This window comes from Parasteatoda tepidariorum, chromosome 10, assembly GCF_982258835.1.
Source record: "Parasteatoda tepidariorum strain Cologne lab strain chromosome 10, Ptep-v5.0, whole genome shotgun sequence".
Lineage (NCBI taxonomy): Eukaryota > Metazoa > Arthropoda > Arachnida > Araneae > Theridiidae > Parasteatoda > Parasteatoda tepidariorum.
In genome coordinates this window covers 91663635-91682151 of record NC_141764.1, presented here as the reverse complement: position 1 = coordinate 91682151, position 18517 = coordinate 91663635, and the positions used below count along the sequence as shown (strand labels likewise).

Below are 18517 nucleotides of genomic sequence, written 5' to 3'. Positions count from 1 at the left end.
GACTGTTCAACGGCGGTCATAAAATAAAAATAATAATCATGAGTGTAGAGGAGGGGGTATGTGGGCAAATTTTCCCCCCAACTCCCATTTATCCTAGTTTGCAGTTTTTTATTAATTTTTAGCATTAATTCTTTCTGAAAGACTTAAAATGTATAGTAGTTTTTTTTCGTTTCGTTAAATTTTGATAAAAAATAAGATAACAAATAAAAGTTCTATGAAGAGTGCGTACCAAGAAAAAAAGTTCTCATTAACTCTAAACTCCCGTAACCTAACCCTTTCTCCCCTCTACAAAATTATCCCAAGCGTTTGATAACAGCACGCCTTATAAAATGTATAACATTACTATGAGGAGCCATCGTTTTCGAATGTAATTTAAAATCAGTTAGTCGTTGCATATGACAGGGTCAGACCGAAAAACTACTCCATAATTTAGATAATAGATATAATTCTTAACTAGAAAAAAGTTTTTTCTAACTATCTTTAAATGATTAAAATGTTACAAAACAGTAACAGTTTTGCAGCTGTACTGAAAGTTGTTAATATTGTAATATAGCTTGAAAAGGTAGTTCTTTTTTTTTTCATTTACTTCAGTAGATATATTATGGCAGCGGTTTCCTGAAAAATTTGCATTTCAATATATTGGGATTAAGACATTTGTTATGACGTTTTATTTCTTTCTTTATTTATTGCTTCTTTATCTATTTTTTGTTCAACTGTTAATGGTGAGCGAATGACGTATTTTTGATAAGATAATTTTGGTTGATTGGATTGAATTAAATAGTGTTTAAGAACGAAAAAAAAAAGAAAAAAGAATGACATATCGCGCTAAATAATAAGCGTATCTTTAAAAAAATATTTTAAAATTAAATGAGGTTAATGCTTAATTTTTTATCAAGTAATATATTTTGCATTACGAAATTTGCATACACTAGTGAATATTATATCAGTAATGCTTTAAGAAAAAGAAGAAAAAACAGAAAATTTAGGATGAATGCATTTTCCTCTTATTGCTCCTTTAATCAAGAAAAAAAAAAAAAAAAATAATAATTTTTTAAACTATTTGTAAACGATGCACAGACTCCTCCTTTCAAATGACCAACAAGGTTCGATTGCTGATTCTGAGAAAAGGGTTCTACCTTATTTGAAGACTGGGAACAAGACAAGGGGGGTCCTGTGCCCAAGGGGGGAACATTATGGTTTAGTTGATGTAGACGTAGATGTCTTGCCGAAGGACACAGAAACATTTCTGAAGGTCACGGTGAAAAGAGAGCTGCGTATTACCAAAGCCTCCTAGAGTAGCCTACTCTAGGAGGCTTTGGTATTACACATGCTTTAAATAGGAATGATATCAAAAACAATCATTATTATTATTATTACTATTACTATGCATCACATCAATTTTTAATCACCCAAAAAATATAAAAGTTAGTTGCGATTTCGAGCCATTTTTTTTACATATAACCACTTCAAGAAATAACTTTTATTTTATTCAAAAAATTGGATAAAGAATTCCTCCATTTTCTATTTGCTATTTTTAAATAATTTTTACACCCAACTATTTAAAGAAATTACTTTCATTTTATTCGGAAGATGCGATAGATAATTTCTTTATTTTCAGTTCAATATTTTTTAAAATTATTTTATTTTACAAACTTTTTATCTTGAACTCCTGGCATTTGTTATCAATATTGCTCAATAAACACATAATTTGGTGAGAATTATTAATAAATAATTAAAAAGGTAACGGAAGCAAAAGTTCGGAAAAAAAGTTACAGGGAAAAAAAAAGAAGAAAAAAAACTCTTTCTTATTGGACTTTGTGCCCGCTAACACTCACCAAACCCCAGTAATATTTTCTACCTCTGTGAGGTTAGTTACCGATAAAGCTGTCAAAGAATAAACAATTATCAGAATATTGCTGTGGAATGATATTTGTTCCTTCCGTCCAAAATTCTGTAAATTTCCTAAAAAATTTAGCTCTATAAATAAGAATGTAACAGTTGCCTAAAGACAGTATACGGAAACTCTTAGAAGACAGAGGCACTTAATGAATTATTTAGACTTTGTGTAAATGCAGCATCCCTGCATAATAGAGTTTAACACTTGGGTTGCAATTAACAAAAGAAATTGTACCGCAAATAAAAAAAAGGCCGATGTATGCAGTTGTAAAATTTTAAATCTGGTCTTGATATTTTAATTCTCGGGAAATTTTGAATTTTATTTTTCTGGAAAACGAAGGTTTTTGTGATTTTCCTCTCCATGCATATGCGGGTTGATTCCATCAAAAACTTGATAACAGGAAATCAATAACTACAAATACTTAATAATAGTATACAAGTAAGTGGTTGTCAGGTTTTCTTCGCTTTTTAGGAATTAAAAATGGAGGCATTATGATGATAGAGTTGTTTATACATTTCAAGACTATGATGTTAAATTTTTAAATATAGCTATTTTTCTTAAATTTTTTAACGAAAAAAAATAGCTATCATACTTCAATCTCCAGCGATATGCAGAACTACCAGGAGTGTGTCTCAATATACATTTAAAGTTGACACTTAATTTTTTTAAAAGAAGTTAAATTAATTTAAAATATTTATCAAATCAACCAAATTAAATAATAATTTTCAAACGTATTGATGTGTATTCAAAATTTCTTTCTTAGTATAGTGAAAAGTTGTCTTACGAATTAGTATTTTGAGTTATATATGTCAATACTTATTCCCTAATATAGCTTGTAATATAAATAATTTCATTTTGGTTTTAGATATGCCTATCTGAATTAAAATAAATGCCTACTTAACAAGATATACCAAGATTATCCACTCTAGCCCTGTGTAATGGGGCTAGTGTGTGCGAAAACAACATTAAAAAAAAATTTTTTTTGGAGATAGAAAAAAAAACTTGATACCTTTTTATCTCCAGATATCAACCAGAATGTAGTAATGCGACCAAGTCATGTTTTAAAAAATGCTCCATGACTTAAAAATATTTAATAAGCGCTTTTGACAAATTTGTATAAAATGTCCATACTAGCCCCCTTTCCTCTAACGTAATTAACGTATTCATAAACTATTTTATATTTTCTCTGTTTAAAATCCCTTATAATTAACGAATGATAATGATTGGTTTTTCAATTATTAAATAAATTCTTTCAGTTTGAGCGGGAAAAATATTTTTTTTAGAATGGATAATTAAATTGCTACATTGTTACATGCCGGACATTTGAACATTATAATCTCACCTTGAATTTGTTATGCACCTTACACTTTTCTTTTTTATAAATATGAATAATGCCAAAATGCTTCTTTGATGCCAAAAATAATTCTGAGCAAGTAAACTTTTACTTATTATTGGTTTTTATTAAAACTTTAACAAATATTTGCTAAGAGGTGTATCTGAAATATATATATATATATATATATATATATATATATATAATCCTTTCATTGCGAAAAGATAAATATTTTAGGTATTTAATAAAAGCGAGAAAAGGCTATTGATATTTCTCGAAAGCAGCTAGCAAAATTTTCCTCTAAAAATTTAGTGGGGAACTTACAAATTTATTCTAATGAATTTACTAATTACATATCAAAAAGGAAAATATTAAAAAAATTTTAAATTATGAGTTTAATGTTGGAAAGAATGTAAAATAGTGTTCAAAAAAGAAAAACCCTTTAGAAGGAGACCCCTCCTCCTAAAGATATACCCAATCGGAAGACATTCAAATGTGTGGTCCATTTATGAGCTGGCGTTATTCAGTCTGAGTAGTTGCCAAGGTCTAAAAAGAAGGAGTGAGATGCCCGGAAAAATTCTCGTCAAAGAAGAACGTTTATTTCGGGTAAGTAATTTCAAATGCTTCGGAATTAAAATTTTTTTAGAAATTTCTGAAATGAATGCTAATTGAGAAAAATATTTTTAAGATTATTTATTTTCCTTACTATTTTAGTCTTACGGTTTAGCATTAGTACTTGATTATACAGTGAAACCTCTCTGGAGTGAACAGTCTTTGTAAAATGGTTATTAATGGAGATAGGTCGTTCTTGAGCTCAGAGGCGTATCTATGGAAAGAAGCGCCTATGGCAAATCTCGCACTTGCGCCCTTCCTAAAATATTTATAATCTCTTAAATAAAAGCATAGTTTGAAGCTTGGCAAACAATAAGGACAAGGTTTGAAGAATTTAAGCCTTTTGGCAATATTGCAGAAAGAGCCGTGGTGACTCAGGGGATAGAGCATTCGCCTTCCAACGAGGGGAGCCGGGTTCGACTCCCTGCAATGATTGCTCGACACGATTTCCGTATCCGGCTCGCACCTACCACAGTGCTGACGTAAAATATCCTCTTTGACGGATCATTGGTTACCCTTGTCGTCAGACTAAGCGCGGGAAGCTTTCGTGATCCTCCTCTCCATGTAACGCAAATGCGGATTAGTTCAATCAAAAAATTCCTCCAAGAAGGCAAATTTCTCCAAAATGCTCGATACAGGTGTTCCCTTGTTGTCTGAATTGGGTTCAAAATTACAAGGCTGCGAAGTTGAACATTAGCAGTCGCAAATTCAAACAATTCGGCTGTTCAACAACGGTTATTAAATTTTCCGAAAAGATTGCATTGCATTTTTTTAACAGATTAATAAATAAATAAAAATTAACTATAACAATAAAATAATCTCTTTTTAATTGTAATGCATTCACGTGTGATCGAAATTAGCATTAGTTAGGAATAAAAAAAGTCTCCTTTATCATATTTAAGGAAGATTCTCTTGCGTTTCTTCAACTGTCAATAAAAATTCTAACAATTTGTTTAATTAAGCAACAAATATAATTAGGTAACAAAAATACTCACACGCAACAAATGTCTCTGGGTTAAAGAAGAACTCTAACATAACCGGATTATTACCCATTATTTCCGAAATTTAAACTGAATGAAATTGATTGTTTTTAAACATAATCATGCTTTGCTAATACCAAAACAATAAAATCATCGCGATATAATAAATTCATTAAAGATCACAGTGTAAACAATTGCGATTAGTTATGACAATTTCAAATAAAATAGCTACAATCAAATTTTATAATTTGGTTAGTTTTTTATTTACAAAAAACCGATGCTCTTAATATAATTAAGTTGTACAAACATTATATAATAACCGATAATTAGAAAAAATATAAATATAATTAAATACAGAACTCAAGACAAAATAGCGACAATAATACATTCTTTAATGAGAAATAAATTAGAGGAAGTTGTCGGATTAGTTTAAGAGATAATTGGGAAAAAAAAGGCAAAAAGTTAAGAAATAGACCAAAAAAAATCAAATTATGAAAAATTCTCTTCGCATCAGAATGAAACAAATTGGAAAAAAAGCAGAAAAAAATTAGACAGATTTGAATTATAAGTTTTTCGACGTTCAGTGCGCAAAAAAATAAAATAAATAAACGGACTACCCTGATAACTTTTGATATAATAATCAGATCTTTACGTTCTTCTCATGTCAATGGTTCAAGGAGGTGACTTAAAATATGCTAATTAATAAATGCAGGGACAATATTTCAAGTTACGAAATCAGACACTAAAACGTACTTTTTCTGAATAAACATGCCATTTTTTTCTACTGATTTGGATTTCTGTACCCCTAAGTATTGGGGGTAGCCGCAATATGAGAAGTAACTCGAGAGCTTTCCAATAGAATTTAAAAAAATTTCCCAGAATTATAAAGGTCGTTTGTTAAAAAATAACTTTTCGTAAATATTTATTATTTTATTTATAATCGTAAAAAAATTAAATTGTAAGGTATACATTTTTTACATCGTTTTAAAAAAAGGTAATTTAACAAGGAAAAATACTATATTGTAGAAAAGGTAATTTTACAAAAAAAAAAAAATACTGTATTGTTTTAAAAACAGTGTAACAATTTTTTTCAAGTAATATAATATGTAGTGATATAAATATAATGTAAGTGATATGTATTGTAAAAGACTTATAAAATTTAAAAAAAAGTAATTATTTAATCTCTTTTTTTTTCTTTCTTTTTTTTTTTCTTTTTCTTTTAAGGAAGAAAATTATAGTCTGAAATAAAATAAGAGATACAGGGGAAAGTATTATGCATTAGTTTAAATATTTAGGAAATGATTACTTACAATCAAAGAAAATCCTTGTAGTACACGTTGTTCACTTAAATCAATGAATCAACTATAAAAACCCAGAAGCTGCATCAAAATAGATTAAAAATCTAAAGACTTCAAATATTTGATTTTCTTGTCTTAAATTTTAAAACATTAACTAAAACGAGCAGAATTTTTTGTATGAGCGCCTAACTACTTATAACGCCTGTCCTTTATTTTTCAAAATAGTTAGGTGTATTCATTATTAAATCGTTTCATTGGCTTCAATTATTTGTTGAGCGAGGCAGAGGAACCTCCTATTTTCAGTATTTCACACTTTAGTGAAGGTGATTCCCACCATGGGTGGCAAAAATCTCCTGTTGTGGAAGGATTTACGCTAATTTATAGAAGGGGTTCTATTTGAAATCTATTCAGCAGATTCCGAAAACGTTTTTCAAAGAGATTTTAACCCCTGATAAAATTGAAGATTTACAAGCATTTCACTACAGAATAATTAGTCTAAGCTAGACTGGGACACCCCATGGTTTTCATATCTCTCAAGTCATCCCTCTGGTCATCACCATCTGGCCATCTGGTTTTTCTGCCTGAAGGGGTTCCATCCATTTCCTCCCCGGGAAATTGTTCTTTTAACTGGAGGTCTCACTTTCTTTAAGATAAGGGGAGAAAAATTTCTTTACATTTCTCACCAACTTGAGAACTTCCAAAGTTTCTTTCGTTCGCCTTTCATTTTTTTAGTCTGTTGTACTACTAATTTTTTTCATATAGATAAATATTTTAAATTTAAAGATTCAGCTTATATTACTATAATTTAATTTTACAGATAGCATTTTCAAATACATAAATAATATCAAATAACCTAAGTAGAAAAGCTTTTTTTCCAAGTAAATTATTTTAAATTTAAATGAATGTCTAAGTAAACTAGTTTAAATAAACGAAATCAATAAATTTTATTTTTAGGATTTGTTTTCTGTTCTTATTATAAAAAAGGACACGATTTTAAATAAATACGTTATGTATTGCCGAGGAAAAAGGCAGTGACCTATATCAATATATTTGCTACTCAAGAGCTATAACATCATACATAGTACTACAATACACATTCAACACAATTCTACAATATACATTCTTAATGCTAGTACATAATCTATACTTTTGTAATCTAAATTATGTTATCTAGTTAATTATTTTATTTTTATATATAACCATGCTTTTTTGTGGCTATTTCAGTGTTTTTTTTTTCATTTGTGCAATATAATAGTTTGACTCTGAGTTACAGTTTCAATAAAGTCTTATAAATAATGTCTTGTTTGTTTATAAGATTCGGAACTTAAATATTTATAACTCTTACACGTGAATAACCCTTTTGAATGAACATCATTAAACTGTTTATTTTATCATCGTTTATACATGGAAAAAATATTTTTCTTTTCGTTTTACTCAATAAATTTTACATTAAGTTTGTGCTTTATTCTTCGTCTTTAGTAGAAAAAATGAAATTCATAATACGCTAAAAAAAGAAAAAAATTAAATTCCCTCTAAACTTTTACTGTAATGAATAATGAGCTTACATTTTGTCTTTTCATTTTATCAGCGATAGCTTGAATTTTTTTATAGTACAGCTTTGACATATCGTAAAGCAATCAGAAGCTACATTTTAGCGGGAAAAAAATTAAATTCCTTTTAATTTAAATATGGGAGCAGCGATGACTCAGGGGATAGAGCGTTCGCCTTTAATTAAGGGAAACCAGGTTCGAATCCCAGTTGATACGAATTCCTCATCCGGCTTGCACCAACCACAGTGCTGATGTGAAATATCATCAATTGTAGACGGATCATGGGTTAGAGTCCCCTTGCCATTAGGCTAACCTCGGGAGGTTCTCGTGGTCTTCCTCTCCATGTAACGCAAATGCGCGTTAGCTCCACCAAAAAGCCCTGCACGAAGGCAAATTTCTCCCATTACTCGATACAGGAGTTCCCTTGTCTTCTGGATTGGGTTCAAAATTACAAGGCTGCGGAATTGGGTCGGCTATTCAACGACGGTTGTAAAATTAACTATGGGGTTACAGGGGTCTGTTTAGAAGAAATTTGGGTCCGTTAACGGACTCTTCACAAAATATCTTTTCATAAAAACGGACCCTTCACAAAATATTTTAACTTAAAAACGGACCCTTCACAAAATGATTTTTCTTTTAATCGAACCCTTCACAAATTTGATTATCTTCATTATTATTTAATTAATAGAATAAACCCTTTCCAGTGCGGAAAACAAGAAAGATGGATGTAAACGAATTAAGTTATGTCTTCGGCAGACGATTCTTCCATTATTCGCCCGAAATTAATATTCTGCGTTCAGCAGTATAGGCTAAATACCAAATATTTGTATGCTGCATCTCTAATTTAGAAGCAGCAATTGTTGTTTATTTTTTAAAATTTAATTTTTTTAATTATAATTTTACAGTGTTGAGCATAATCTTGTATGTCTTTACAATTTAAGAACTCCTTGAAAAAGTTTTTTTTCGCAATAACGGATCCTATTTGCACAAATTCATAAAAGCGGACCCTGGTTGAAAGAATGTGAGTAATTTTTTCACAATTTCACGAAAAACGGATCTTTCACAAAATGTCTGGACAGACCCCTGGGTTAAAAGTCTTTTTGTCAAAGGACATTAAATGTTAATTGCTTAGGAAATTCTCTGATATTAAAAATATTTTTATTGGAGTGTATCAAAAAGTTAGAAGGGAGAGTAACAGTTTTAATTATTAAAAACTCTGCATTATTCTTTAAATTACGATATTATAATTAAAATTTGGCTTCTGCCGAAATCGTCGTAAATATAATAGTAGAAAAGAAAAAGCCACTTTTTATTACTGATTTATTTTAGTATTTATCGTGAATGTATTCATGAACATTAAAATTTTTATTTATTGCGAATCCTCTGTTGCTTAACTTGAAAGTATAATGAAAGAAAAAGTGTCTAGTGAATGAATGCAGAAACGTGTATGAATTGTTATCACACAGACGTCAAGTCGTTCAAAAAGAGTTGGTATGTGGAATGTTTTTTTCTTTTTTCTTATTTCCAACATTTTTTTAAATGTTGAATATAATATAACAACCGAAGGAGATTTCTCGCACTTTTCGAGTTATGCAAAAGAGCTGAAAACCTTGGCCCTCCTATTATCCCTAACTGAGGTGGTCTATGAGTTTTCAAACGAAGTTATGAAAAAAATTAAAACAGTGGGAGACTAAAATTGTTTAACGCTCGTCACCTACTGTGTTTTTATTATTAGCGGTTCCCTTTCATACTTCACTCCCCTTGTTACAAAAAAGAGTTCCTCAAAAGACCTCGATGTCTTCTTTTCGAGCCCACGAGGAAAGGTTAAATGTTTATGCTTTTTTTTAATTCTGCCATAACTTGAAAAAAAAAATTTGTGTTGATTGATTTTGCGCCTTTTCGAAATAATGCGCCCATGGCATTCGCCATGCTTGCCATACCCTAGATACGCCACTGCTTGAGCTTACCTCTATTGAGTATGATTGAGAAAATATTATGGAACGTAGATGACTTTCTGCAAGAGATTTTAATTTTATTCAGTGTTATTTTCTTGATACGGAAATGTCATTTGGGTGAGTGTAAAGAAAACTGGATAGATGAATAAAATTTAGCTTTAATAAGAATCACTTTTATTGATATGATTATGTCTAAAAATAATTTTACTAATTATGAATAATGGAACTATTTTAAATAACTAAGCGATTGAATTCTTTATTTGAGTTTGCATTTAACTTTATATCATAAAAATTAGTTATCTCAAACAAACAAACCACTTCAAATAGGAAAAAGAGGTTTGTTTGTTTGAGATTCTTAGATTTTTAGAAATTTTTTTTTTTTTTTTTTAAATTTAAGTCTCAGCTCTAAAAATAAATAATTAATAGCATCGTCTTTAGAGCACTATTACTGCAACATGATGTTGTAGATCGCTCTAAATAAGAGCCACTTACAAATAATTTGAATGCATTTAAATTTACTTATTTGTTTTGTCAAGAATTTTTTTTTGATAGTTTTTTTCGTGTTCCCCTCTTTGACCTTATTACAGAGGTTTGAGGTAGGTTTTGATGGTCTCGCTTAAAGGTTTTCTTTATTGTAAAGTCTGTAGAAAAAATTCTGTGCCTTCCAAAAGTGGTCGTAAATAGAAAAGGTCTCTACACAGACAGGGCCGTCTTAATAGCATGCAGGGCCCTCGGGCAGAGAAATGTTTTAGGCCCTTATAACAGGTCATACTGCTTAAAATCGAACTAACAAAAACGTTTATACACAAAATAAAGCATTTTTAACATATGCAATAATTTGAGCAAATTTAAATACATTTTGATTCCTCAAAAAACTGAATCCACATAAAAACTTCATTGGAACGTAGAAAAAATAGATTTCGGTTGTCTTTTTCAGTTTCCCTGGTGATAAACTATTAAAATTATTGTTTTTTTGCATGATAATCAATCACTATTTGTAGAAAGAAAAACAAAATGCACACTTTATACCATAGAATATATTTATTTTTAAAAATATATCCGGCAATTTTGTTTATTCTTAGTTTTTTTTTTAAATACAATTTATAAAAATTAAGATTCTCAAGGGCCCCTTGAGTGCTTACGGCCCTCGGGGACTGCCCGGGTGTGCCCATGCGTAAAGACGGTACTGTACACAGAGGTGGTTTACTTATTTTATATAGAAACTAAACAGATTTTTAACTTTTTGCAGTTTTGGTAATTTTTTTTAACTAAGATGATTGAAGCATCTCTTTTCATTTCGAAATGTTAAATTTATTTAAATCTGTAATGAGCTTTAAATTAAAATAATATATGTATTGCCAGTTCAGAAAGAATTTCTTAAGCATAATCTTATTTTTTTTTGGGGGGGGGGGTGTGAGTGTGTAAAGTAAACAGAGTAAGAACTTATTCACATTATTTTCAAAAAAAGACTAAAATTTAGAGGATGCATTAGGATTGTATTATCTTATTTAAAAAATAAAAAATTTAAAAAATATTTTAGCTACTACTGGGGAGGGGGGGGGGAGAATTTGTATAGATTTATTTATTATTTTTTTTTTCTTATATTAAGTCAATGAATGATAGCATAATTGTTTGCAGCTATATTGACACAAAATAATGAGTTCTGATATTCTGAAACTGTTTTACGTTTTCCTTTATTTAATGAAATTATTTTAGTAAGTTTAGTGTACTATTATTAAAATTAGTAAGTTTAGCTATGTTAATTTCAGCTATAACACGATTCGACAGAATTTTGAGAAACCTCTTTCTTCAAGATCTCAATTTGGACCCCATGACCCCCTCTCCATGACAAATCAATCCAAGAATATCCAAGGATCCTACAATTAATTGCAGGTAATATTTTATGTTATAAATTTTACAGATGTAGTGCATGTTATGTTATAAATTTAAGTAGTTAAGCTCAGCAAACATCCTATTTTATCTTACCTATTATCTTAACATTTTTCTATTACTAGATTAAAAAATTTATATTTTTTGTTTAACGCTCTTAATTTGGGGAAATGAAATGAAATCTCATTATTTGGAAAGTTGTTAAATAAGGTGACTGTCATAAAATAATTTGCAAAGGGAAATGTATACCAATATGAAAGTTGAGTGAAATAAAAGTTTTTGTGATTTAGTTTTTTAATTTCTATAATATTACTCGAGTGCATGTTATCATTATGTATGTTCATAAAAATTGAAAAGTTTTAAGAATTATTCTTTAATTTTGATAATTTTTATTTAAAAGAAAAAAATCTCAGCAAATTTATATTCTTTTTCAAAAAAGTTTATTAACTATTTAATGTTTAAGTTATGTGTACGATCTAACGCCCAAATAATAAGATAAAATAGTGATCATAAATTGAAATTGAAGATTTTCTTCAAATCTGAGGCATTAAAATTTTTTGCTTATTTTTGCTATACTTAAAAAAAAAAGAACAAAAAATCATGTCTATGGCAGCGCCATCTCGTAGACAGATATTGTAAAAATTTAAATATTTGAGTAAAAGAGGTCTTATTTGCTTTTTTCACACAAAGAACAGAGGAGCCACCTACGTTACCGGGGGAAACAATGAGCTCAGATGCAACTACTCAATAACCATTTAAGAGCCTTATGGTATGGTGTTTCTTATTTTATTTTTTGAATATTGAGCTGGTTAGATAGATGTTTTTTTCTTCCCTGGTGATCTAGTAATAGTAAAGGAAACTATTGAGTTTGTCTTCGAAAGATAACAAAATAAATAACCGAAAAAAAAAATGCAAATTCTTGATATGCAGTATATACATCCATGTAATAAATTGAAATTTTAAAACAATTTTGCTTTTCATTTAAAAAAAATAAATAAATGAAAATAAAATAATAAACAAGAATTTTATCATAAAAAAAGCTTAAATCATAAAAATTGTAAAAACTTAACTCAATTATATATAAATTTAAAATTAGCTATATTTTAAACGGAAATGTTTGTTCCTTTGTTTCTTCTATCACGGATGGGGGCAAAATTTTAAAAATCAATCTTAAGAGTTGTTCTAAAATTTAAATTCGCTGAGAGATTTAAAGAATGGAATTTTCAGATTGGTTTATCATTAGGTATTGTTTTATTTTAAGCTGAACAATCTGTTTTTGAAATATTCTAAGGGCAACATTACTTATGTTTGCTTACTTATTTACTATTTAAGTAAAAAAGTACTTCATTGAACTTTTTTTCTTACAATATATTCTCTATTCATTAAGTCAGATGAGCTTAATGATCAACATGAAGGTGGTAGCATATTTGAAGAAAATCACTAAACTAATATTTCTGACGGTATCTGAAAACACGAGATTATTTTGCTTACTGTTATGCTTTTAAAATCAGTTTTTATTATGGTAAATTTTGACTATCAGTCATTAGCAATATAACTTGCAAAAATGTGCTTTGAAACTAATAAATACTAATAATGTAAAGTTGCAATTAAATACAACAAAAAAATAGCAAGCAATAGAAATTAATAGCAATTAGATAGCAAAAATAGCAATTAGAAATTAATCAACTAGAATTAGAAATCAACTAGAATTACTAATTAGAAACTTTTTCAGTCTTAGTAATTTTTTTAAAACTAAAATGAAGCATCACTTTTCATTTTGAAATGTCAAATTTACGTAAATTTGTAATACGTTTTTAAATAAAATAATATATGCATTGTCAATACAGGAAGAATTTTGTAAACGAAATCTGTCATTTTTTAGTGTGTAAAGTTTAAGAACTTATCTATAATTTTAAAATATTAGAATGAGTCAGGATTGTATTATCTTAGTTAAAAAAAATCAAATTTAAAAATAATTTTAGCTACTATTGGGGGTGGGGGATGAAAGTGACTAGATTTATTGCTTATTTTTTAAGTCAATGAAATCACAATTGTTTGCATCTATATTTACTCCAAATAATGAGGTCTGTTATTCTAAAACTGTTTCACATTTTTCTTTGTTCAGTGAAATTATTTTATATTAAATACACAGGCACTAATCTATTTTTTAAAATTAAGTTTCATTTACCAAGTTGTATTTATTACTTATTTTATTAAGTTTTGTTTACTATTATAATTAGTAAGATCAGCAATGTTAATCAGAACTCAGAATATCAGAAACATAATCAGAATTTCATGCTTTTGTCTAACATTTGTCAGTCACAATAAGTGCTGAATAGATTGTTTGCATCAGTATACAATTGATTAAATATGCAATTAGTATCAGTGTTGTATTTGCATAACATAACTTTATTATTATTTACATTATATAAATTGAAATGCCCATCTTGTTTCTCCTAAATACAACACAAACCATCTATTTTTTAATTTTTTATTTATTTATTTTGTAAACTAGAAAATTTATATTTAGCTTAAGCTTGAATATTTAAGCTAAGTAGCTGAGAAGTACTTGAAAAAAATTATTGACAATATTTATAAAAAAATTATGGTTAACTTGTTTGACTGAGAACTTTTATTTAATTATTATGCACTTACTTGTTCTCATCTTTTGCTGTTCTGTAAAAACTATAACTATGAGTAAAAAAGAATGAAAATTCTTCAATAGTGCTTTATTTAAAACAGCTGGATAATTTTCTAATTCGTAAGAGTTTCTTTTAAAATATTTCTGTACAAAAATTAATTTGATTTGTAGTCAAGTCTTAAGTGTAAAATAACTAATTATTTTTAAAAAAATATGAAATGTATCAACTTTTTCCTTTTTAATGAAAATATGAGGATCTGAAACAGATATCTTGGGAAGCATCATGTATTATTGCATGCGATTTTTTGATCTGAGGATCCAGAAAAAGCTCCTCTAAATGTTACAGTTTAGATCGTAATTTTGATCAAGCTATGACTAATAATACATTGGGATAAATGATGAAATTTCACACGAGTACTTATTCTTTGATTGAAGATAATAAAATTAGAATTTACGATAATAGAATTAACAATTTAGATATTAGAAATGGATTAACTTCATAAAATGAGTAATAGAATAGTAACATAATTTTCTGATTGGTTTATCATTAACCATTATTTTAAATTAAACTGGACACTCTGTTTTTCTGCCTGTTATTCTGTCTGTAAACTAATAGATACTAATATTGTAACGTTGCCATTAAATCTAACAAAAAATATCAAGTCAAATAAATTTTCAGTTTTATTAATTTGGTCATTATCGGTGAAGTAATTCGGTCAGTTTCTGAATAGTTTTCGCAGTGCTGACTAATACCTTTAATACCTACCTGTGCTTATAGATAATTTACCTTTTTTCTATTTCGTTAAAAGGATATCAACTAAGGAACTCTTAAAGTCGCATTTTTAAATTCCTTTTTTACAAAAAATTTGATTGGTTTCGTTGATAATTTAAAATGCAAATCTTAGGCTTATTCTGAGCTTGGTTCTTTTTTAAATTATACCTAATATGACTTGTATATAATACTATAATTTAAAACCGTACCATTACTATACCAAAATTTTTATAAAAATTTACTTTTTAAAATGTTTTTTTGGAATAATTTTTAGATAAGTTTAGTGTAGTTTAAGGTTGGATCGGGTTATAAGTATTAATTAATAATATATAGTAATTAATATAATTAGTATTTCAATAAGTGTTGATTAATATTTTAAAATGTAAATGATAATTTCTCTAAATTTTTTTTCACTGTTTATCTTATATGGAAAACATATTAAACACTTTAATTGATTTATAGGTGCAGTGCGAAGTAAATTCCAGGACGTCACGCAGGCATCAGAAGAAGATGCTGTTAAAAGGTGGCTTCGATATGCTGGAGATCGAGAAGGTGGGAGAAATAAAAGAAGAAAAATCCTGGAGATCATTTCTGAAATTTGATTAATTTTTGCTGACATAAACTGTATTATACTTATATTATTTATAATACTATGAATGATACAAATTTCTGAAAGCATTTCTTTGCAAAATCCTTCATATATTCATGAAATAAATTTCCTTCAACTTTGATTTGTTTACTTCTTATTTAATTGATAATTATAAACACTAACATTAAATAAATATACTTACATTAACCATGCAATTATATTGAAAATAATGTGTATTTACAATAAACATGTGATCACCACTTAAAATTAAAAATTACTCTAAAAAATGGAGAAACAAAACCTAAAATAAAATTGTTTACAGCAATTTAAATTTTTTAAAACTGATATTAATTATTAAACAAAAAATAAATGATATAACTTAACACAATGGAATTTTACTTAATACTTAAAAGATAATTTATAACTCTCATTTTACATTTTTATAAAATTGTTTTTAAATAAGATTAGGAAAGTTAATATCTCAACTTTTTATAAATATAGTTGATATAAAAAATAATGGATTAAATATAAAGTTCTAATTTAAATTACAAAAAAAGAATATATAAAAAAATTAACTCTTTTATAATATTTTTGTTAGATGAATCGATCAAACTATAATTTACTATATTACAATCTTCTATCATAAAACACAAAAGGGTTATTATGCTTATAAATATAAGAAAAAGAAGGAGAGTTTGCTTTTATTTCTACTAAAATTTGATACTATAAGTTACATTTTAAAGAAATTTTTGTTGTTACATTCAATACAGCCCTTTTTCAAAGCAATTTGTTTTTGTTAAAATGTTTCCTATAAGTGCCCCAGAAAAGAAATAAATAAAAGTAAGTAAAAGTTTTAATTATAATTAAATAAAAATGCACCTTCATATATACTGGCTCTATCAGGCACTAAGGAAAAAAGTAGCTATCAGAATAACATAGCTTCTACAACGAGAGTCCTAAGTAAAAAGTATTAACACTGAGAAAAGTTAAAGAAGAAAATATAACCATTAATGGAAATTTATTGGCTACTTGTAGGCGCAATATAAATTAATATCCTTTTTTCATGATGGGTCACTATCGGAAAGCTGAAAACAGCCGATATTGGTCCATTATGGAAATTTATTGGCTACTTGTTGGCGCAATATAAAATAATATCCTTTTTAATGATGGGTCATTATCGGCAAGCTGAAACCAGCCGATATTGGTCCATTATAAACCAGCGTCATTTTAATATTGGGTCTCTATCGGGGAAATTTTAATGTTTCTAGACAACTGAAAACAGCCAATACAATTCCGATATGCACTTGCCGAAAATGGCCCGATAAAAATGTGTCAAATGGCCGACATCGACCCGACATCATTGACAGTATCGGCTCCAGCTGCCGGCCGGCCGGACACTTTTTTGCCGCAGCCGATTCGGCCAACTATGTTGGGCCGATGACGGTGATATCGGTCACTGTATATTGGCCCGTTATCCCGCCTTAAATGTTGTGTTTGCTGGGAATATCCCACCCTATTAAGACTGAACAGTAAACAGTATCATGGATCGAAACGCTGCGAAATTGAATTTAAATTAATGAGTACTATAATCTTGTTCAAGTCAGCACAATATTGAGAAAGTACCAATTAGAACAACATTATAGTTCTATGAGCTTTAAAATACATAAAAGTGCAGTTACTTATTTTACAGAAGAATAAATATCTTACTCTAAAGCAAACATGTTCTTAAGACAACCACACAGCATGAGCTCAAATTAAAACAAGTTACAAAGATTTCAATTGTTGTTTACCGGACTTCAGGTATTTGTAATGGTTGTTTTATGAGAACACTAAAGTTTCAGGCACCATTGTTTCCATTTTCCTCAGTAGTATTATCAAATCTCTGTTCAATCAATATAATAAAATAATATTATAAAGCGGCATCAAATTTTATTGATGCTATGGCTTGAAACGTTACAGAATTTAAATTAATTAAATAAATTTGATAATATGGTTTAACCTAGCACCATATTAAGGCAGCAGCTATATTATAGTTTTGCGCATTGTAAAATTTCGTATAGTGTAGTGTTTAGTTAACTGTTTTACAGAAAAATAAATATTTCAGCATTAACGCATACATGTTCTTAAAAAAGCACAAAATAAAACAAATTTCAAGTATTTCAGTAGTTGTTTAGTGGTTTTTAGGTACTTGTAATGGTTGTTTTATAAGAAACACTGAACCTTCAGGCACCATTGTTTAGGGCTTTTTACCATTACGCATTTTTTTACCACTCTTGTCTTATTTTTGTAGCAATGGTTGCAAAATATGCATTAATCAGTACAATAATATGCAGAAAATCTGATCGATATTATGACTCGAATCGTGGCAAAATTGAAATTAATATAATAAGTAAAATAATGTCATTCGGCTTGGTTCTATATTAAGGTGGGGACAAATTTGAATGAAAATATAGTTTCACACGTGACAAATTTCTTAGCCATGTAAAGTGCCTGTTGTTAACTATTCTATAGAAGAATAAATATTTTAGCTATGAGGTACAATGTTCTTAAATTAACCAGACCAGCACACATTATAAATAAAAATTACAATGATTTCAGAAGTCGTATAATGGTGTTAAGAAATTTGTAATAGTTGTTTAATTAGAAACACTAAACCATCAGGCACCATTGTTTTGTGCTCTTTACCATTTCACCTCTTTTTATCTTTGTTGCCTTATTTTCTTTAGTAGTATTATCAAATATCTGCTCAATCAATATAGTAAAATGATATATTAAGGTTGCATTACCAATTATCGATATTATGACTCGAATCGTGGCAAAATTGAAATCAATGTAATAAGTAAAATAATGTCGTTCGGCTTGGTTCTATATTAAGGTGGGGACAAATTTGAATAAAAATATAGTTTCACACGCGACAAATTTCTTAGCCATGTAAAGTGCCTGTTGTTAACTATTCTATAGAAGAATAAATATTTTAGCTATGAGGTACAATGCTCTTAA

The 18517-nt window shown here is 28.4% G+C and overlaps 1 protein-coding gene and 1 long non-coding RNA gene across 3 annotated transcripts in view; both read left to right on the top strand.

The window, feature by feature from the left end:
- Positions 1 to 18517, top strand: part of LOC122271649 (low-density lipoprotein receptor-related protein 4) — a 463426-nt gene that overhangs the window by 212885 nt on the left and 232024 nt on the right. The gene's annotated exons all lie outside the window — the stretch shown is intronic.
- LOC147803079 (uncharacterized) lies at positions 3703 to 15659 on the top strand. 2 transcript variants are annotated; one of them, XR_015429757.1, is made up of 3 exons: positions 3703 to 3836; positions 11395 to 11518; positions 15391 to 15659. It is a non-coding gene; the product is annotated as an uncharacterized LOC147803079 (long non-coding RNA). The 2 variants fall into 2 exon arrangements; XR_015429758.1 differs by lacking the exon at positions 15391 to 15659 and adding an exon at positions 12206 to 12276.